The following is a 22,473-nucleotide window of genomic DNA, read 5'->3' on the forward strand; positions in this document are numbered from 1 at the left end:
CATATCTGAAAGTTGTTAAGAAAATACATCTTAAAAGTTCTCATCAGGGGCGCCTGGGTGGCTCTGTTGGTTAAGCGACTGCCTTCGGCTCAGGTCATGATCCTGGAGTCCCTGGATCGAGTCCCGCATCGGGCTCCCTGCTCGGCGGGGAGCCTGCTTCTCCCTCTGACCCTCCCCCCTCTCATGTGCGCTCTCTCTCTCTCTCTCATTCTGTCTCAAATAAATAAATAAAATCTTTAAAAAAAAAAAAAAGTTCTCATCATAAGGAAAAAATTCTATAATTACATATGGCGACAGATGATGTAACTAGAGTTATCGTGGTGATCATTAGGAATATAGGCAAATAGCTCATCATTATGTTATACACCTGAAACTAAAACAATGTACGTCGATTATACCTCAGTTTAAAAAGGAGGGCATTATTGTTATGTTGTGTAAAGCCTTAATCCAGGAACTCAAGGTACTCACCCAGGTCACTCCCCATATGACTCTGGGCAGGCTGCTTCAACCCTCTAGGGCCCAATTTCTTCATCTGTAAAACGTGGGGTTTGAGTCAAGACGTGTTAAGTTCCTTTACAGAACGAAAATCCTGGGCTTCCCTTCTAAAGTGAATTCTAATAACACGGACAGAGTACCTACCGTAGGCCAGGCACTGTGGCGAGTGCTTCTGCACCCGTGATCTTGTTTAATCCATGATTCCAACACTGCACACCCCCTTCCCAGCCAGACAAGGGCTGTGCCCAGGCTGGAGGTCCCAACGATGGCCAGACTGAACGTGATGCAGGGCTAAGTGTGTGGGCATCCGAGAGGGAGCATCCACCATCTGAGGAGACACACAGTCCACCTGCAGCAACAGTCCTGAGGGGCAAGGCAGAGTGGCAGACACTTCGTAAGGGACCCAGGCGACAACGGGTGCCTCCAGCCTAGGCTACAGGTGGGGAGGAGCTGTTCAGGGCTGCAGTTCAGACACTATTCCAAGTTCACAAAAAGCGATTGAAAATTCCTGGGTCGTATTTGCTCCTGAAGGGAAAGATCTGGACCAGGCCAAGAGCAGTAGTGGGGAAAGGGAAGCTAAAACGGAAGAAGGCATAAAGGTCGATCCCATGACCCTTGTGGGAAGACTGACGCAGGCCTGCAGGTGTCTGGGAACAAGGCTTCTCAATCCTTTTTTGTTTCCCTCAGCTTCCCTAGTGCCTCGTAGCCCCAGCTCTTCGGAAGGCCCCTGTTCTTGAGGGCGAGTTGACCCATATACCACTTCTCCTTGGTTAGCTGGCCCTTCTCAGATCACAGCTCACTACTTGACCTTGAGCAAGTTTCTTACTTGTCCAGGCCTTGGTTTTCTCAACCGTAAAGTGAGCCCTTCTGAGGACTAAAGGAGAGAAGACCTCTCAGTGCCTGACATAAGCAGTCAGTAATTGGTAGGTATTACTATTCTTTTCTTCTCAAATGAGAGCAAGAAGATGAGAGCGGCCAATAGGGAGCCAGATCGGCCCTGCTGTCTTCCCTGAAGGACAAATGGCCACTCGTCCCCGTAGGACAGAGGTCTTGGGCTTGTCACGTCAGGTACAGGACATTTTGTAGCCACACAGCAATCAGCCAGCCAAGCGCACGGTGGGGTCTGAGGCCTCATCAAATATTGACGCAGTGTATAATGTCCTCCGAACATGATACGCCGCTTCACAAACAGGAGCCTGACCTCCTCCGACCCCAGAGGAGGGTGAGGGCTTTGTACATCCCATAAGTGGCTGCGCATCTAGGAAATCGTCAGGGGCCAACGTCATGGGCGCCATCCCTTTTGTGGCAGGATGAAAACCCCACTGCCTGCTTTTAGGTTTCTCCTGCTAACCCAGCTCCCCAAGAAGGGAAGAGGAGATGAAAAGGAGTGTTGGGAGCACCTCCTCCATGCCCAGCACCAAGCAAAGGGCCAGGGATGCGTGCTCAGATTCCATCCGCACAGGAACCACACCAAGTGGGCGGTGCTGACTCTCGTTTATAGATGGAGGCTCTGAGGCACGAGGGGATGAAGTCGGCAGCCCCGGCAAGATCACAACATTTGTCCAGGGTGGAGTTGAGATTTAGATCTGCATCTAAAATCCACGTGCTTCTGCCGACACCACTCAGGATATGGGAGCTAAGAAAGGGCAGAAATCCCCACAACCCCAGCGGGTTCCTGGGACCCCTGCCTGGGGTCAGGCCCACTTAGAAGACTAGCCACAGCACTGAGCAGAGTCAAAACTGTTAAGTTCTATTGGCCCCCGCCAAGCAATCCCTGCCCAGATCCCCTCTTTGGACCCTTAGAACCAAACCTTGTGTTTGGCTTCTTTGTAAACAAAATGACATCTATTTCTTAAGAATCCTCATTAATAACAGACGTTTACTGAACTGCCCTGTGATGGGACCCTGAGCTAGGCTGGGGCAGAACGGGACATAGGAGTGGCCCATCCACTTCTTAGCACAGCTGAAAATCAGTATTGCCCTCAAGTTATTCATAATCCACTTACAAGTCACAAGAATCATCATAATAATCGGCATTTATAAAATGCATTCGAGTTTAGACATTAACTCCACAACAGAGCACCAGCAAAGGAATATCATACATCTTGTATGATCTTCGCGACAAGACTGTGAGTTCAATAGGGATTACAATGAGTAAACGTGTTCACAGAGTAGTTAAGTGACTGTCCCCGAGTCCCACAGCTAGTTAGCGGCTGAGTCAGGGTGCGAACTCATGTCTGTCTCACAAATATAGGAAGCACCATTTTAGAGCCAGCCATGTGAGAGATTAAAAAATAAAAACAAAACACCGAGGCACAGAGAAATGATGTGGAATGGCTTGCCCGAGGTCACACAGCTCGCTGTGGTTTGAACCCACACAGTGTGGTTCCAGAGGCTCAGCACTTAACCACTATTCTCTTCCCCCGTAAGAACTTATTTTCTACACCAAGTCCCCCTCCCTGGGGAAGCAGAAACCTAAGTTCTGTTGCTTCGTGATTCCTCTTGCCTTTCTCTGAGGTATCCAGAAGTTCTGAGGGGCTTGCAAAGTGCCAAGGGACATCTCATCCACAGGTTGGTCTGGGGTTCATTGACACACCTAGACCTCATTCGACATGCCCCACGCAGGTTGCCCTAACTGTTCTCTGCTCCTGTCCTTCCTCTCATTCCCCTATTCTGTACCACGCTGGGCCTAGGAAGTTCTGTGAGGCCATTTGAGGCCTCACTGGCCAAGGTTCACCATGAGGCCATCCCCTTAGGAGGCCTTGCCACCTGCCCAGGGCTCCCCTCTCTCACCCCCAAGCTCAGTTCTCTTCCGCTTACACAGGTGTTTCCCCCAAACCCTCTGTTTGTGCCCAGAGTCCACTCAGGGATCCTAAAGTTTATGGTATCCGCAAAACAAGAAGATGCCTTTGTTTCTTCCTTTGTCCTGCCACATCCCTCCCTGAGGTGACAGGTTCCGAAACGCCAGGCTGCTTGGCGGGGAATAGGGATTATAGCAGGAGAGGGAAATAGTTGGAGAGGGGAAAAACAAAAACAAAAAACTCTGAGTCATACAAAAAAATACATATTGAAGGAGATCTGAGAGAGTGAATTTAGGAAGACCTCACAGAATAAATGTTTTTGAGGGTGGTCTTAAAGCAATTAAGCATCCATCAACGGAGAGGAGAAGAAAGATAAATATTTCTCCCTGGCAAGCCAAGGGATACCAGTCCTCGCAGGGCCAGAGAAGTTAAGGGGTTGTGTCCTGCAGGTTCAAACTGGGGCAAAGATAAGACCCCAACATTATTAGCACCACGCTCTAACCAACTGAGCTAACCGGCCACTTAGACCCCAACATTAGTCATTCCTGAGTACCTACTATGTGCCTGGTCCCAGGGATTCAGCTGAGAACAACACTGACACAGAAGATGAGCCGCAGGCCCAGGGCCCCAGATCTTAACCTTGGCTCTAGCACTCCAGGCCCCAGAGCCTAGAGAGAAACCCGCTTCCCAGCACATTCCCACATTCCTTCTGGGTGGAATGCCTTTATATGGCCAGGTCCCGTGGGCAGAGGCTTAATTAACTCTTTACGTACCTTTACAAAACCCCATAAGGGAGAACAACTGCTCCACTATCCTCAGAAAATGCTGATGCCAAGAGAATGTTTTTATTTGATGAGTATCCTGTCTCCTCTTGCCGAGACCCTGTAGCACCAGTTACCCAGGGCGGGGATCTGTCTGAGCACCTGGGGACAGGACTGGAGAATCCGGGGGGACTTAAGGAGAGGTTGTTGGGCTTGTGTTGGCAAGAATGCTGCATGCCTCCTACGTAAAAAGCATGGTGGGAGGTATACAAGGTTGTGGAAAAGGCGAAATTCTTGACTTCCAGGTAGTTCCTCACACAAGAGACTAAACAAATACTGGTGAATAAAAAGGAACAAGTCCCCTGGTAAACATCATGGGCTTTAGAAAAAAGAAACAAGTCACCTGCAAGGAAGGTGACCCCCTTGACCATCAGGCACTCATAAAACGCCCCAGTTTTGAAGCAGAGAGCTAACTGGAAAGGGGACAAGCCAGGTGCAGCTATTCGATCCACAGGCCCCCTCTCATTCCCACCCCCCGCCGGCCCCGTGAAGTGACTGGATAAGGTCAGGGCTCGAGAGAAGATCCTGCTTATCTGTGACACGTCCACCCCGCCGCAGCTGCTGCCCGACCGGCCTATGTAACCTGGCCACCTTATCAGGAGCCCTGTCTGCCACAGCAAGTGAGGGTCAGCACAGCAAGGAGGGTGGCAAGGTGGCTCCAGGTCCTTTACAGGAAAATGATTAAGCTCAGGCTATCACTAGACTGTAGCGACAACCTTCTAGAAGGCCTCCCTGGCGCCAGGCGCTCCCTACCTCAATCCACCGCAGGTAGGACTTCCATTCTGAGCTCTAAAAGCCAGTCTGAATCATGTCCTTGTCAGTGTGTCTCCTGCCCTAAACTTTCAGTGGCTGCTTCCCACTGCCACGCTCCGGTCTGAATTCCTCAGCCCCACATCCAGTACCCTTTACCGTTTGAGTGCAGTTTACCTTTCTGGCGTCACCTGATACTCACGCTGGTCCCCCACCTTCTACACCCTCCCCTGGCTGCACCTGTTGAAATCCTGCCCTCTGAGGGGCTTCCCTGGCCCACCCATAACCTCCCACCCGACCCTGCCTCCTGAAACGACCCGATATTTTATACCTGTCCGGTGTCACCTGTCCCATTCCAGGTGGTGTTGGGCCTCCCTCACTCGCTGCATTCTCTTGGATGCTCCCTGAGGCCAGTCTCTCTCTATCTCCTGTCCCCAGACCGCAATGCATTAAAGGTGCTCACGTGCTGTTATTCCCTCAGAGTCTCTCACTGTCTGTGTTCCCCTCCACGATCCGTATCTGCTCCCTGTCACAAGGCAAGGGGTCAGGGCCACTGGAAGACACTGGGGAGATTCTTTCTTGGTGATGTTGTTGTTGGTCAGCCCTGACATTCGCATAGAATTAAATTGCTATGAAGTCCTAGCGGGCCCCTCCCACCTCTCTTCACCTTGAATAGTTCGGTTTATCATTTTGTATAAAGTGAATGGACTGGGGACCCTGCGTGGGCATTCCTCCAATATGGACTTTTTGCTCAGAACTGCCACAGGAAATAGGCCCACTCCTGAATCAAGGAAGCTTTGTCTAACTCCAGCTTTTCTTCCAAGACACCTCCTCTGGTTCTCATCCTACTACTCTGACTTCTCCCTGGGGGCCTCTTCCTCCAGCCCCCAAGTCCCTTTGGTCCTCAGCCCTCTTCGCTCCCTGATGGCCTCTGCCTCAGAGGATGGACTCACTCCCTCAGCGCCAGCCACCTCTTCAAAGTTGTTGACCCCCAAACCTCCAAAACTCAAGTTCCTCTCTCCCAGCAGCCTCTGGGCACTAGTGCTTGTACCTGCAGACAGCATCTCAGACTCAGGTCGCTATTGCCCCAAAACACCCCAATCCAAACGTGAACCCCTTCTGTTCCTCCTGTATTTCCCTGTTTCTGCCAATAAAACCGCCCAGTGCGAGCGGGGCCTTCAAAACCCCACCCCTGTCCTCAGGTGCCCAGAGCGCTCTCAGAAGTGGGCACTCTCAGAATCCATTCCTGAGCCACCCTTTCCCCCTAAGTGCCTGTGTCCCCTCTGGCCTGGCTGCTTCCACCCATCCCTCTTTTCCGGGCCACGTCCTCAGCACCATGCACAGGAGCCCCTCTTCCCTGGCCGTCGGTCTGCTTGCTGTGTCCCAGCCTCCCGCGCGGGTATGTCCGCAGGCTGAAGATGGAGTAACAGACCTCCCTTCAGCTGGGTCCTGGGTCCTCACACTGTTCCCTACTCACGGAGGCCCTGGCCAAGCTCTGGTACATCTCAGACAGACACCATCGGTGTTCTAGGCTGGAAAGCCCAGAACCAGCTTTAACCCCTCCCTGTCCTCTGGTGCCCAGATCCACGCTCCCTTCTGGTATAATGACTCTGGCATCTCCCTCTTCGATTCTACCACCCTTGTTCATCATCACCCTCAAACATCCATCCCATCACTACTTCCTCCCTCCACAGACTCCCCTGAGCTGTGGTCCCATTTCCGTTCCAGGGCAGAGCACTTGGCTGTGAGTCTGCGTCTCCCTCCACACCGTGAGGCTGGAGAGGGCGCTCATCAATCCTGTGTCCCGAGTGTTCGGTAAAGGTCTCTTCATATCACAGGTGCTCAATTAATGAAGACATAGTGAATGACTGCCTGCCCCCCTGCCATGTGCAAAGTTGGATGTGAAATACCAGGTGAACCCAGAATGCCTGGCTTCTTGGGATGGCTGAATATGGACCCACAAGATGGGTAACAGCGGCAGGACACCACGGGACGGCTTCAGACTGAGCGCTATAGGACTTCTAAGAAAGAAGAGGGGACCAGAAGCTGGGGCTTCAAAGGCATCCAGTAAAACGGGTAAGTAGAAAGAGGGTGAGGTTAACGCAGAGAAGAGAAGGGGAACAGAGAGGAGAGTTCAGGAGGCAAAATGGCACAAGGCTAATAAAAGACAGTAAGTAGACCTGTTTGGGGAGGCCAGGATGGAGAAATGGGCTGGAGTCCAGCTGCAGGGACAGATAAATACCAGGCCGATAACAATAACTTAGCTAACTTTTATTGAGTACTTACTAGATACTAGATACTAATCCCTGTTTTGTTCATGAATTATCTCATCTATGCCTTACAGCCTTCTGAGGTAACTTCTGTGATGATACCCATTATATTGATGAGGAAACAAAGGCACAGAATGGTCGTATTACTTGCCAGGGTCACACAGTGATTAAGTGGTAGAGCAGGAGTTCAAACCCAGAGAGTTTGAGGCCAGATCTCACTCTCTTATCTCTTATCCTCAACAGCCTCTCAGGATGATAAGACTTGGTCTTTATCCTGACGGAAGCATGGAGATATTAAAAATGGACGGGCAGGAAGAGGAGAGAAAACGGGGCATCACATACCCATCGGTGGTTTGGAGTATTCCTCTACCAGCGCTCTATAGTATAGATTTGAAAAGGAAGCTCGAAGTCTATGGCATTAATTCAGAAACAAAGGGTGGAACAATGCTGAGAAGGAGTCCAGGACTTCCAAGGGAAACCCGGGTTTGAATTCTATCTCAGTACTGATTCAGGTAACTCAATCCTTTCTTGGGGACTCAGTTTTCCCATCTGTAAATTGATAGAAGTGGGGTCCCTTCCAGCTCTGAAGTTCTATGGTTTTATGAGGATTCTGCGATGTGAGAAGATGGAGTAGGATCAGCCAAACCCCAGCTCCAGCCCCACACCCTTTACGGAGCCTTCCTGATACAGCCTCTAACTCCCGTGCCCTTGTTTGCACCACACATTGGTCACTGCGCATACACGGCCTCATAATATTGTGGCATTCTGAGGGTGTGTCCTCAACTAAACCCACAGCCCCTGGAGGCCAATACGGTCCTTCCTCGTACCTCTCTGGGTTTCTCTCTCAGCATCTAGCTCTGTACCTGGATACAAGAGATCTTTACTAAAGACACTGAATTCTGAATAACCTACGGGGTGTGCAGGACTAAGGTTACCTTGTCTGTATTTTTAGGTCTGTCATTTATATCATACACCAGCTAACCAGGACATATTCCTGTGACAGAGTTCCAACCTGCATGAGCTTTGTACCATTGCCACGGTCATAGACGCCTTCCCTGGATTCAAGGCCGAGCAATGTCACTTCTTGGCTGAGTGACTCTTAATCCCTTTAAGTGTCCCTCATCTGTAAAATCCAACTAGTAATACCTACTCTTAATGGGTGAGAATTAATAAGACAATATGTGTAAATGCATTTTGTATTTTAGGAAATGCTATCTAAATACAAGGTAATGTAAACTCTACAAGGCACTGAACCAGGTTCAAGTTCTGACTCCAAAGTTGTATGGCTTTGGGCTAGCCATTTAATCTCTAGCCTCTTCCATCCTCTTATGCATGAACTTCCTGTAAAATTTCTGTGGTCCAACTTGACATGCTTTCCTACTCCTCCCCGCTCCAAGGCTCTGAGGATCAACTTCCTTCTCAGCCTTCAAAGCCTGGCTTAAGAATCCTGATGCCTACCCAAGTCAGAATGGATTCTTTCTTTATCTGGGCCATCAGTTTAGATGATTCACACTTTTTCTGCAACAGGCTTTGTCCTGATTATATATCTGTCTTCTCCTCCAGACCAAGGGTCAGCAACCTTTTTCTAGAAAGGTCCAGATAATAACGATTTTGGGGGTGCCTGGGTGGCTCAGTCTGTCGAGCGACTGACTCTTGGTATGGGCTCAGGTTCCGATCTCAGGGTCGTGAGATCGAGCCCTGCATTGGGCTCCATACTCAGTGCTGAGTCAGCTTGGGATTCTCTCTCTCCCTTTCCCTCAGTCCCTCCCCCCACTCATGCACATGCACTTTCTCTCTCTCAAATAAATATTTTTAAAAATAACTATTTTGGACTTTGTGGGCCATATGGTCTCTGTTGCAACTACTTGATTCTGCTCTTGTAGCATGAAAGCAGTCACAGACAATATGCAACTCAATGGACATGGCTGTGTTCTAATAAAACTTTATTTACAAAAACAGACCCTAGGCCAGAATTGACCCACAGGCCACAGTTTGCCCATTCCTGCTCTATACCGTCAGCTTCCTAAAGTACTGACAAGATCCTATTTATCCCTGAGTCTTCACTTGTGGCCTTGAGGCCAAGCTCAGAGTCTAGACCCAAGAGGTCCCAAATAATTAATAAACTAATAAATAGCAGTTATAATAACAGTGTCCTTTTATTGAAGTCCTATTACATGTAAAATACTCAGAACTGTATAAGGTGGGTATTTATCATTCTACTTCACAGATGAAGAAAATGAGGGATTAAGTAATTTGTCTGCATAGCTGGTAAGTAGGAGAGCAGGGATTCACACCCAGGTCTGTGCAAGGCAAAACCCCCATGCCACACCACGTGCACTTGAAAACGTTAACTGGACTGAATTTGAGTGGTATGGTTGAATTAGGTATCTTCTAGCTCTCCCAGCAAAGCCAGCAAAAGGATCTTCAAGTCCCAATGTGGCTTCCCGTGCAGTCACAAGCTACCCCACCTGGGAGCGGGGAAGCACATGGAGCTCATTTGTCTCCTCCTCCCTTGCCCAGAGCCAGACCTCACGTCAGCTCTGGCACACAGCTCGGCAGCAGGCATCCTGAGACTGCTCTGAACATGAACAAAGCCTGCCCAGGGTGGGGGGGGGGGAGGGGATTTGGCTCTTTTGTGCACTAAGAGCCTGGTTCCCTATGCACTCTCTCTCAGGAGCCCAGAGTAGGAACCACTGTGAGTGACCTCCAGGCTGCTGGCTTGGGGCCACCATTCCAGACTTTTCAAGAGCCAAAAAGAGTTTATAGGAGGAAGAAGAACAGACGGTGGGGTCAAGGGCCAGATCTGAGCTCAGTTACCCAACTTGCCTTTCTCCAACCCTGTTTCAAATCACAGTTGGATCCCAGGCCTTAAAAGGACAAAGATAATGGGGCACCTGGGTGGCTCAGTCAGTTAAGCATCCAACTCTTGGTTTTGGCTCAGGTCATGGTCTCATGGGTCACGAGACTGAGTCCCGCATTGGACTCCTCTCTCCCTCTCTCCCTCTCTCTCTCTCAAATGAATAAATAAATCTTTAAAAAAAAAAAAAAAAAAGGACAAAAATAGAAACCAAGGAAGCAGGTTTAGGGAACAGGACTGAGGGTAAAGACCATCCCTTATAGGTAAACCATCCCCCCACACACATGTTCTAGGAGCAAGGAATGTTATGAAGAGTCCAGACTGAAAGTAGGTACTAGAAGGTGAGGCTTGGAAGTATTCGACAGAATTTCATCCCTACCTAAGAGCCACTAAAGCATTTGGCTCAAGCAACTGAGATTGTGATTTTGGACAAGTCCCCTGAAGCAGTGGTCAGGAAGACTGGAGGCCAGGAAACCAGTTGAGAGGCTGTTGTCAGAGGGGAGCTATTTGGAAGCCCTGAAGCAAGGTGACAGCAGCGGGAATGGGGACAGAGGTCCAAAGACGTTTGCCAGTGCTACCCACATACTCTCCACCTGTTCTTCCTCCTCCCCTATTCTTTCATTCATTCAACAAACATCAGTTGAGCCCTACTACATAAGACACTGTGCTAAACACAAATACACCTGTTCTACTCTCTCTTCCCCATCTTGCCCTTTCCTGCCTTCTCCAAACCCCTCATTCCTTCACCAGCTCCTTGCTTCCCTGACATCCCCTTTTGTGACACTTTTCCAAAGGGAACTCAGGAGCTGAGGCCCCACCCCCATATTCTCCCCAGGGGCAGGGGGCTGGGGACAGGGCTCCCGCAGAGTCACTGAAGTCCAAAGTCCTGTTACCTATCCAGAACTTACACAGAGGGCCCTCAGAGCTCACACTGAGCAGCAATGCAGTCTGGCCGACCAAACAAATGTACTCAACTCTCCCCATCTGTTTTAAACATATACACCATACAACCTTAACCCCATAATCAACTAGAAAAGGACAAAAATAAATACACCACCTCCTCCAACACAGTATCGGTGACCTTACCCCCTATCGTGGTCACTAAACAAAACTGGTATATTAGGGTCCAAACAAGAGAACCCACTCTGAATATTTACAAGGGGTATAATGCGGGGAGTTACATGAATGACAGAGGAGCTGAGGAGCTGCCAAAGGTTGATGAAGCATCCTCCAGCAGCTGGGAGCGACTATCATCCCCGAGGACCAGAGGGACAAAAAGAGGGAGAGGCAGAGTTACCTGAGCCCAGGGGCCAGGGTCACCTGCCCAAAGCTGGAATAGTAGCAGGCCTATCTGGCAGGAACCAGAGACTCAAAAAGTCACGGCAAGAAACACCACGAGGCTGAGAGAGATACTGTCACTTCCCCTCCTCTCAGTCTCCAGTTTTCCACCAACATGTCCAGTGGCCAAGCCCAGCCAGAAGCCGCTGACATGAAGCCTCCGTGGTCAGGCTCCCTGTGATTCAGAATAGAGCAAGAGACAGGCAAGGAATAGATCCAGGAGCAAACGGGCTGGTTTGGCTTTTCATTTTTTCCTACCGTGTACCTGAGCCAGGCCTCCAGAAGCCCACTTTGCTTTGCCTTTGATCCACAAGGCTGGAGCCTGGGAATCAAAGAGAAGTCACGTAGTGGCTTCTTCATCCTAGTGGCCAGATGCCAACCTGATCTTCATTCTCCGCGCCCTTGGACGGTGCTTCTGGATTCTCAGTCATTTGTTTATAACATATAGTCCTTCCTCCCTCCATCCTACCCTCCCTCCTTCCTTCCTTCCCTCCTTGCTTCCTTCCTTTCTTCCCTCCACGCTTCCTCCCTCCTTCCTTCCTCACTCACTCATCTGATCACGTATGGCTAACTGGCTATATATCAGGCCCTGTGCTGGGCCCTGGGGACATGTTGGATGATGAGAAATACTCCCTACCATCCAGGAGCCCACAGTCTAGTGACAATTCCACCAAAAAAAATGACATTTTTAGTGCAGGTCCATATACAACCCATTAAAGTAGGGGAAGGGATGGTCAGTGCTGCCTGGGGGATGGTCAGGAAAGGCTCACAGAGGAGCCCATGTTTAAGCTGAATCTTAAAGAACATCTCACAGCTAAGTAAGCCCACATAGGGCTTTCCAGGCAGAGGGAACAGCATATGCAAAGACATGGAGGCAAGAAAGAGAATTATAATCTGGTGGGGCAGACAGGGTGTGACAGTGAGGTGATGGGGTGACATCAAATAGATAGACAGGGCTGGCTGCTGGACACCATGTGAGAATATTTCTCCTGGGAGTTATCGAAGGCTTTTAAGTAAGAGAGGAAGCTTGTCAGAACTGAGCTTTAGAAAGATCAATCTGGCTGCAGTGTGGAGAAAGGACTGGGGTGAGATGTGAGGTTGGAAGTCCAGGGAGAAAGCTGGTGTCTGTGCAGGAGTCCGTGCATGCAAAAAAAAAAAAAAAAAAAAAAGGTGAAACCAGCATCCCTGAGAGGAATTCCCAAGGACCTTGTTATAGTCAAGGTTTTGATGATTTGAAAAAAAGAACCAAGGAAGGAAGGAAGAGGGAGGGAGGAAAGGAGAGGAGACGGGAGAAGAGAGGAAGAGAAAAGAAAAGAGAAAACCTGCTCCAAGAAAGTCAAGCTGTTTTTCAGTAAATCAGTTGTCAGGGGCTCAGGTTGCTAAGCTACAGGGAAAGTGGAACAGCCCGCGCTAAAAGGAGCTTTGGGGGAGGTGGGTGTGATGGGGCAGGTCGCTCCCTCCTCCCGCCCGGAACGCGGAGCCTTGCCCGCCCGGCCTGGCCGCTGCGGGGAGGAGCGGGGAGGCGCGCTGCTCCGCCTCCAGGAAGGCCCCCGGGGGGTCCCAGGGCAGCGGCGAATCAGGAAGGGGTGGGAAGCTTCAGGGCCTCGGCCTCTTCCGAGACGGAACCGGGAGCGCACCTGTCGTTACTCACCCGGCTGCGCGCAGGGTGTCTGTGCCCGCGCTCCGAGGCCAGGAAGCGTCGCGCTGTTTGGCGGTGCCGTGTCCCGAGCTCCAGTCACTCTTTCACCTGTCCTAAGGGCGTGGCTTGTGGGCTTTCTGGATCTCTGCCCTTCCAGGTTTGCCCCGCGTAACCGAAGTGGCTTTTTCTTTTTTTTAACTCCATCATTCAATGACTTGACTACCACCACCTGTAGCTTCTTAAACACATTCTGAGCCGGGGGTAGGGGTGGAAGTGGAGAGAGCTGCACTGGAAAGAGAAGGCCAGCAATGAGGGCTCAGTTTACTTTGCAAGGCCTTGGATTGACGGCTCTGCCCCTGGAATGCAACCTTGAAGCCACATGCCTTATTGGGTCTGGGAGCAGCGTGTGACCAGGAGCTCTAGGTGCGCATCCCTTGGACTCTGCTTCCCTGGGCCCGGCTCAGCATGTGCCAGCTCTGGGCTCCTTTATAATAATAGTTGCCTGGAGGCAGAGTACTGGGTCAATCACATCCAACCTCACTCTTCTACCCTGGCATGCAGACTCCCTAGAGCCTCTGCTGGCGGGGGAGGGGCGGGGGTGGTGGGAAGGTGGTGCTCCTGGAGGTAAACGTTTCGGGAGCTGAAGCCAGTGTAAGCTGCCTCCCAGGATCAGACTCTGAGAAGCGAGAGTAGGGAAGTGATGGGTGGCCTAGAACTAGAGAAACCAGAGGAGCAAAAGACAGGAAACTGGGAGTCCCGGAGGGGTGGGGATTGTGAAGGATGATGCAGTCAAGACCTGATGCAGGAGACAAAGCCGAACAGGAGAGGTAAACTGAGTCACAAGGTCTGCAGCTGACAGATGGCATGGAGGAAATAGGCTGGAGATAGAGGCACCGCTGGGGGAAATGACGTGGGCAGGGAGCACCTGGAAGAAGAAACGGATCCCTGAGGGCATTACCCGCTGATTTGCTCCCGCTTGAGCAAAGCCTGTGAGGGACACAGAGCGAGGCACAGAGCAGGCACAAGGCTGCCACTTTCCCGGTCCCCACAGATCTCCTTAGCCCCGGTCCCAGCGGTTTATCTGTGCCTTTCTGACGACTTCTGCACGTACTCCCAAGGGGCCTTCTGCAACGTAACCTCTGTGTGCGTCGGTGTCCTCATCTGCAAAATGGGGACCAAGGTAATCTCCACCTCACAGAGTTGTGGGAAGGGTTAAAGCAGTTAATATACGGATCATGCTTACACAGTGGCTGGCACATAGTAATTACTCGATGTGGGTGGCCTATGATGTTTTCATCATCACCTGCATTTTATTTTCAGTGTGAAGTGAATAGGGCTCTAAAAATCTAAGAGGCAGGAGCTCCCAGCCCATTCAATAACTAGGGAAAATAAGACAGAGGTCAATGCTTGCTAAATCCACACAAGTGAGTGTTGGAGCCAAGGTGCAAACTCAGATGTGCTGGCCCCACAGCTTAGGTTCTTCCCGGCCGTGTCCATTCACGTCTCTTGGTTCCTCGCGTCCTTGTTAATGACCTTTGTGGGAAGCAGTGGGGAGAAGCAGCCTGGTGGGAAGAGCACAGCCAAGGAGACAGAACACCAGGATCCAGGGTCCTACCTGCTAACTGAGTGACCTGGGACACTTTACTTCTCCTCTCTGGACCTTGTCTTCCCCAGGTAAAATGGATAACAGTACTATCTCTGAGGGGTGTTGTCAGGAGGGTAAAGCTATCACGGCGAACACAGCAACACAGAGCATTTTCTGTGTCTTGTCAAAGATAATCAAGACACGTTAGATGGTTCTAAATCTTCTTCCCACCACATGTGGGTCTCTCGTTGCTTTGTCTGGGTTCCTGTCTTCACCCCCTGCCCCGGGAAAATCATTTCGACCTCAATTTCTGAAATACCTTTCTGCCCTTGACTCACTCTTTGTGCTTTTATTTTCTTTCTCTCGAAGTTTCCAACTACTTCTGAGGTTCTAATCTTTGTGTGCAGTTGGTGCGTTAATGTGGGCCGATACCCAGGCCCTTAACTGCCTCCTTCGAAGGACCAACCCGAAAGAAAACGCGGGATTGGGTAGAGCTGGTCTTCGACTTCGTTTTTGTCCGATCAGCCTCCAGCAGCCTTCCTCCTCCCAGCCCCTGGCATGGGGTCCTTGGCTCTTCTCTGCTTCTAACCTAATCTGATGTCTGGACCGAATCTGAAATTCCTTCCCACTCAGGTGAAAGTAACAGATAAGCACTAATACGTCCCAAAGAGCATTTATACGTTAAGGAGGGTCAGGACCCTCTGCCCAAGCACTGAAATTCTCCCTGCAGAATTTTATTTTCGTGCCTCTCCAAAGAGAAGATGTTTGATTCCAAGCACGGGGCCTTCCCCTCTCATGCAGGCCATTGGGACCCACCCACACATCAGCCTGGCTACGTCTCCGGAATGTTTCCTCGCTTTGAGGGCAGTACTGTAGTCATACTTGTCATGTCTGTGACATCTCTTATCCTTGTATCTTAAAGAGCTCTGGGAATGTTAATTAATGCAAGACACAGTCTAAAAAAGCAGACTTGCAGGCGGCAACCTCCGGCTACAACTGCAGTTCCTTTTATACCTACAAGCCTCCATTAAGAAAGAAATTCAAGGTTTCAAAAACCCATGTCAGCCCTCCTTCCAGCAAAGAGATAACAGGCCCCCGAGTGTTTTGGACTACAGTTTGAGTTATGTTCCCAGCTGATTTCTAAAAAGCATCTTGTTATTATGACTCCTTTTGTGTTTGGGCACATATATCCGCATATGGGTTCAAGTTCCAGCTCCCAATTCCAACTGCATGACCTTGGGTAAGTCTTGTGAGCTGTCTGCCTCAATTCCCTTCTCTATAAAATGAGATCGTAGTGCCTATCTCTGGAGATTGTTGTGAGCCTTGGGTCAGATAATATCTGCAAAGTACCTATCTAGCTGCCTGGTACTTAGAGGCACCCGGTAAAAGTCAGTTCTCGTCCCCCTCCCTCCCCACATCCCCACCCCCTTGTCACATTAGCTGCAGGAAAATAAACAGAAAGACACATTCAGAACCATGTGTTCTAAAAAGAGGTACAGTTTAATTATTAAAAACTTCAGACACACACTCCTTTTTTTAAAGACTTCAAATGTTCACCTTCACCCTTTCTTGCCCTTTGCTAAGAAAGAGAAGAAGGAGGGGTACCTGGGTGACACAGTCGGTTAAGCCTCCAACTCTTGGTTGTGGCTCAGGTCATGATCTCAGAGTTGTGATCTCAGGGTGGTGAGATCGAGACCCGCACTGGGCTTCGTGCTCAGTGTGAAGAGTCTGCTTAAGATTCTCTCTCTCACTCTCTCCCTCGGCCCCTCCCTCCTGCTCTCTCTCTCTCAAATAAATAAATCTTTTTTTAAGATTTTTAATTTATTTCTTTGACAGAGAGAGCACAAGCAGGGGGAGCGGCAGGCAGAGAGAGAAGGAGAAGCAGGCTCCCACTGAGTAAGTAGCCTGATGCAGGGCTTGACACCAGGACCCCAGGATCATGACCTGAGCCGAAGGCAGACACTTAACCGACTGAGCCACCCAAGCGCCCCTAAATAAATCTTTTTACAAAAGATCGAGAGAGAGAAGGAAGAGTAAAGCATGAACTGAAGAGAAAGCTGGGGAGAGCTGTATGTGCTGGTCATTGTGTTAGACACACCAAAATAAACAGATTGCCTTGAACAAAGAGATTATTTACTGTCTACAAAGTGGAGCTATTAACCTGAGCTAAGCTGTAATGCATAAGGAAGAAACAGCCAAGTGTTCGCTCCTTGGGAGGCACTGTGACAATTTAAATGTCCGTTGGTGCAGTTGGCATTCATCTCAAGATCACAACAACATAGAAATCTTGTTCGGTTCAGTTTGACCTTCTTTAACCTGCTCTGGATGCTCCAGCATCCTAGATCCAGGTAGGTGGGGCAGGCCAATAAGTACAAATTACTAACACCCTTTTGATTTCAGGGTCAGAAATCAGGAGAGCCAGAGCAGTGACTTAATCTGAAGACCCAATGTGAAGTTACATACAGGAGGCGAAGGAGGAAGTTAGGAGACCGGGCCAGAGAATAGACTCACAGACTGTGGATGGGTCCACGATGGGGTGCTGGCTGGATAGAGCGGTCAGCATCATCTGATCCGGAAGTGCCAGGCCGGGCCTGGCATACAGTGGGAGCCCAGTGCCGACCCTGGAAAGGGAAAGGAGCCAATGGAAGAGGGGCAGGGACCAGGAAATAGCAGAAGCTGAAAACAAGTAGAGCAACAGGTTGGGGTCAGAACTCCATGTCTACAACCCCACTGCCAAATCCAAGTGTGAGCCACAGCAAGAACAGAGGCCAAGACTCGGGCCCAGGCCCGGTGCACTTCCACCAGACTGGGAACGCTGCAAGAGCAGGGCTCCCGCCAGCCTGGTGCATGGCCTGGAGCGCAGAGCCTTTGGCAGGCCCACAGGAAGAGCTACATAAATACAAGTTCTCCTTGCCATTGCCAAAACTCGCAGAAGCTCCTGAATGAACGAGGTGAGAGAGCCCAGAGATGGAATAAATCGAGGCCAGAGAATCTGAAGGTGGGCCTTTTTCCAGGAGCGCCTCTCTCCATCTCCAGGTGCTGGTTCTCAACACCTGCAGCCAGACACACCTCAGACCTTCCCTCTGTGCTGCCCTGTGTTTTCCACGTATCGCTTAGTTTCCTGCCATTGTCATAACGAATTTCGACATATTTGGAGGCTTAAACCATTGAAATTTGTTCTCTCCCAGCTCTGGAGGCCAGAAGTCCGAGATCAGTCTCCCTGGGCTGAGACCAAGGTGTTGGCTACAGAGGCTCTAGGGGAGAATCCTTCCTTGCCTCTCCAGCTCCTGGTGCCTCTTGACATTCCCTCCTTTGTGGCTGCATCACTCCAATCTTTGCCTCTGGCTTCACATGGAGCGTGCTCTCTCTCTCTCTCTCTCTCTCTCTCTCTCTGTCAGGCACTCTCTCTCACGCTCTCTCTCTCTCTTCTGTGAAATCTCCCCCTGCCTCTCTCTTACAGGGGCACTACAGTGGCATTTAGGGCCCACCTGCAGAATCCAGGATAATCTCTCCATCACCAGATCCTTAATTTAATCACACCTGCAAAGACCCTATTTTTTCTTCGAAGGCAACATTAAGTTCTAGGGATTAGGACCTGATCTCTCTGGGGAGCCACTATTCTGCCTCCACAGAGTCTAAAGCCCCCGGGGCTGGGCGAGGATTCCAGCTTGCCTTCCCCTGGAGTGATGTAGCAGGGACTGGAGTGTGATGAGGAGGGGAGGAGAGCTGTCACCAGGGCAGAGGCAAGACGAAACAGGGCGGAGCAGGGACAGGCTGGCAGGGGTCACATGGCCCCAGGCAGGCTGACGTCAGCGAAGCCATGGGCAGAGTGGAGCTCAGCACCAGCATCTGGGCAGGGGCATGTTCATAGCCTCCAGGAAAAGGCATGAGTCACTTGGACACCCGGCCAAGGGCAGGAGGAGGCCAAGGCCTGCCTGATTGCACTGGTGGGTTCAGAGCCATGGTGGATGGCACTGGGAGCCGAGGGCCGAGGGCCCTTGTCCAACCTCCCTCAACTGGGCCCAGCTGGGCCGTGCTGACCGGGATGCAGTCCCTGTCCTTGACCAGCTCACATCCTGCTGGGGGAGGCAGGCATATTAGAAGTGCCCTATTAGTAATGCACACATATCTAAATGGGTCTGAGGGAATGTATATAAAAAGAAGAGCTATTCTACTTGGGGCCAAAGAGTGGTAGATCCAAAAAGTTTCCAAGAGATGAGACTTTAGGTGGGTCTTAAAGTTCCAGAAGGAGTCTTCTCGGCAGAGGTGGACAAAGTCTGGAGGGGGATAAGGAGGCACATGGCGGTTGGGGAAACCAGTCATGACTTTGCATGTTTCCTGATTTCACCTTACTATAAGACAAGTGGCTCTTTCCTCACATCTAAACAGGCAACTGAGCATCGCCAGGGTTTTAAAATCACCGTAGAGCCGCAATATAAAACAGAACTCTGAAACTGGAGTGAGAAGACATAAGCTCAAATCATGGTTTTGCCATTGACTCATCCAGTGACCTTGGGCAAACCACAAATGCCCTCTGAGGCCCATTGCATTATCTGTTAGATGAGGGCAGGAACATCTTCCTCAGGGGATCATTTCAGGATTCAGTAAAATAACGTAAGGGAAATAGTCTGAAAATCCAATAAATGTTGGTTTCCTTCCCTCCTGGGAGGTAAGACAGTTAAGCCCAACAGACCATCACCGGGGCAAATGTTCTTCCTGCTTGGCCTAGGACAATGGGGTTACTTAATACCTTTATGGGCATCAAAAGCATCCCACCTTACCATAAACTCGGACTTGTTTTCTCAATGGTATTTTCTTCCTTGTTCTTGCCTTTACCCAGGCTCACAGGAAAACACTGGGGAGGATTCTGCTCGGTCCTTTTGCACATTCGTCCCTCTCAATTTTGCTGATTTGGGACTGCTCACTCCTAAAAAGAAGGGAGTCTCTCAGTCACAGTGGCATTAATAAATAAACACGCACACTTTTGACCTCAAGGATCAACTATCACACTCCGTCACGTCATCCTGACTTTCTGGAAGCAGGGCCAGTGCCCTCCATCACGGCCCCCTTAACCACCTCCATCATGCTTCCGACAGCCCAGTTCCAAGAGCAACACCATTAAAAGATCTGCAGGAGCTTCCTCAGGGGAGTAGCTAAGAGCATGGATTTGGAGTAAGACAGAGCCTGGCTTTAAGTCTTGGCTCAGCCATTGAACCTCGAAGTCTCAGTGTCTTCTTCCATAAAATGCAATACTGATACTCATAGGAACACTCAAAGGAATTTTTTAAGGAGTAAATAAGATACTTATAAATTGGGATGCCTGGATGGCTCAGTCGGTTAAGCGTCTGAGTCTTGATTTCAGCTCAGGTCATGATCTCAGAGTCGTGAGACTGAGCCCTGCGTCGGACTCCATGCTGAGCGTAGACCCTGCTTAAGATTCTCTCTCTCCCTCTGCCCCTGCCCTACCCACCACGCCCTCCCACCCCCCGGCTTGTGCTTGCCTGCACACTCTCTCATAAATAAATGAATAGGGGCACCTGGGTGGCTCAGTCGTTAAGCGCCTGCCTTCGGCTCAGGTCATGATCCCAGGGTCCTGGAATCGAGCCCCGCTTCGGGCTCCCTGCTCTGCGGGAAGCCTGCTTCTCCCTCTCCCACTCCCTCTGCTTCTGTTCCCTCTCTCGCTGTGTCTCTCTCTGTCAAATAAATAAATAAAAAATTAAAAAAAAAAAATAAATGAATGAATGAATAAATACCCCAAAAAAGATACTTGTAAATTACTCAGCACAGTGCAGGGCTACTATTACTGGACTGGAAGGGAAGGGTTAGGAACAGAAAGAAGCAAATGTTATTTAGAAAGCCAAGAGGAGATGGGATGGTGAAACCGTGCTTCCCTCTCTGCCATGATTTCCTGTAATTGGGGCACAGGGGCAAATCCAGTGAGTTGTGGTCTCCTGGGAAGGCAAGTGGTACAAGAGGCTTTTCCCAGAGCCATGTGGAACCTGATATTCCAGCTCCTAGAAAGCCATTCTCTTCACAAAGGTGTTAAATCTCTAGGAGTTCTCTGATAGAGCAGAGAGGTAACAAATGAAGTCATTAACATTGTTGTTCAAAATATTTAACATCTCTCTGGAACCTGAAGGAATGAATCAGAGGGCAGGTAAATTTTGACAGGGGAAGTGTAGTGGATCGAATGACAAGCTCCAAAAGATATGTGCATATCTGGAACCTGTGACTATGACTTCTTTGGAAAAAGAGTCACCTGCAAATGTAATCAACTCAAGGATCCAAAGATGAGATCATCCTGGATTATTCGAGTGGGCTCTAAATCCGAGAAGTGTCCATATAAGAGATACACATGGAAGAAGAGAGAGAAAATACAGAGGGAAGACTGGTGAAGCTCTGTGAAAAGTGAGATGTGCCTGCCTCCCCCAGCAGGATGTGAGCTGGTCAAGGACAGGGACTGCATCCCGGTCAGCACGGCCCAGCTGGACCCAGTTGAGGGAGGTTGGACAAGGGCCCTCGGCCCTCGGCTCCCAGTGCCATCCACCATGGCTCTGAACCCACCAGTGCAATCAGGCAGGCCTTGGCCTCCTCCTGCCCTTGGCCGGGTGTCCAAGTGACTCATGCCTTTTCCTGGAGGCTATGAACATGCCCCTGCCCAGATGCTGGTGCTGAGCTCCACTCTGCCCATGGCTTCGCTGACGTCAGCCTGCCTGGGGCCATGTGACCCCTGCCAGCCTGTCCCTGCTCCGCCCTGTTTCGTCTTGCCTCTGCCCTGGTGACAGCTCTCCTCCCCTCCTCATCACACTCCAGTCCCTGCTACATCACTCCAGGGGAAGGCAAGCTGGAATCCTCGCCCAGCCCCGGGGGCTTTAGACTCTGTGGAGGCAGAATAGTGGCTCCCCAGAGAGATCAGGTCCTAATCCCTAGAACTTAATGTTGCCTTCAAAGAAAAAATAGGGTCTTTGCAGGTGTGATTAAATTAAGGATCTGGTGATGGAGAGATTATCCTGGATTCTGCAGGTGGGCCCTAAATGCCACTGTAGTGCCCCTGTAAGAGAGAGGCAGGGGGAGATTTCACAGAAGAGAGAGAGAGAGCGTGAGAGAGAGTGCCTGAGAGAGAGAGAGAGAGAGAGAGAGAGAGCACGCTCCATGTGAAGCCAGAGGCAAAGATTGGAGTGATGCAGCCACAAAGGAGGGAATGTCAAGAGGCACCAGGAGCTGGAGAGGCAAGGAAGGATTCTCCCCTAGAGCCTCTGTAGCCAACACCTTGGTCTCAGCCCAGGGAGACTGATCTCGGACTTCTGGCCTCCAGAGCCGGGAGAGAACACACTTCCATTGTTTTAAGGCACCAGGTTTGTGGTAATTTGTTACAACAGCCACAGGAGACTAATATAGGCCCCCAAAGAGGTTGATCTTGCTCTCCTAGTTTCTTTTAACCCCTCTACTCTCCCAGTTTAACAACTGTTTTATTTGCCTCATGCCTTTGGTCTCTCGTGGCCCCTTTCTCGAAGGACCTGGAACAATAACCAACAATTATTCAGCATCTACTACGTGGCAGGCACTAAGCCAAGAGCTTCACATGGGCTGTATCGCTAATCCATGCAATAACACTCAGAGATGGGTAGTGAGGCCCAAAGAAGTTAGGTAACTTGTCCAGGGTAACACAGCTGGAAAAGGCTGGAGCTGAGATGTACACCCACCTGTCTAATTTCAAAGCCTATGGCCGGAGCCCTGGTGCCTCACTGCCCAAATGGAGGCCTTCTCTAGTTGACTCTCAGTCCCCCCAGAGGCCTATTGGCACCTCGTACAAATAACAAATGCTTATTATGTGCCAGGTATTGTGCTCAGCACTTTACAGACATTATTATATTTTTATTGTCAAAGGAACTCCATGAGGAAAGAGCTATTATTATC

The 22,473-nt window shown here is 50.2% G+C and overlaps 1 long non-coding RNA gene across 1 annotated transcript; it reads right to left on the minus strand.

Moving 5' to 3' along the window:
* Window positions 1-479: 479 nt before the first annotated feature.
* On the minus strand, window positions 480-13,279 carry LOC144379199 (uncharacterized). The gene is made up of 3 exons (XR_013441634.1): window positions 12,984-13,279; window positions 640-858; window positions 480-532 (listed from the first exon to the last, which is right to left on the minus strand). It is a non-coding gene; the product is annotated as an uncharacterized LOC144379199 (long non-coding RNA).
* Between the last annotated feature and the right edge of the window lie 9,194 nt (window positions 13,280-22,473).

Source organism: Halichoerus grypus, chromosome 10 (genome assembly GCF_964656455.1).
Source record: "Halichoerus grypus chromosome 10, mHalGry1.hap1.1, whole genome shotgun sequence".
Taxonomy (NCBI): domain Eukaryota; kingdom Metazoa; phylum Chordata; class Mammalia; order Carnivora; family Phocidae; genus Halichoerus; species Halichoerus grypus.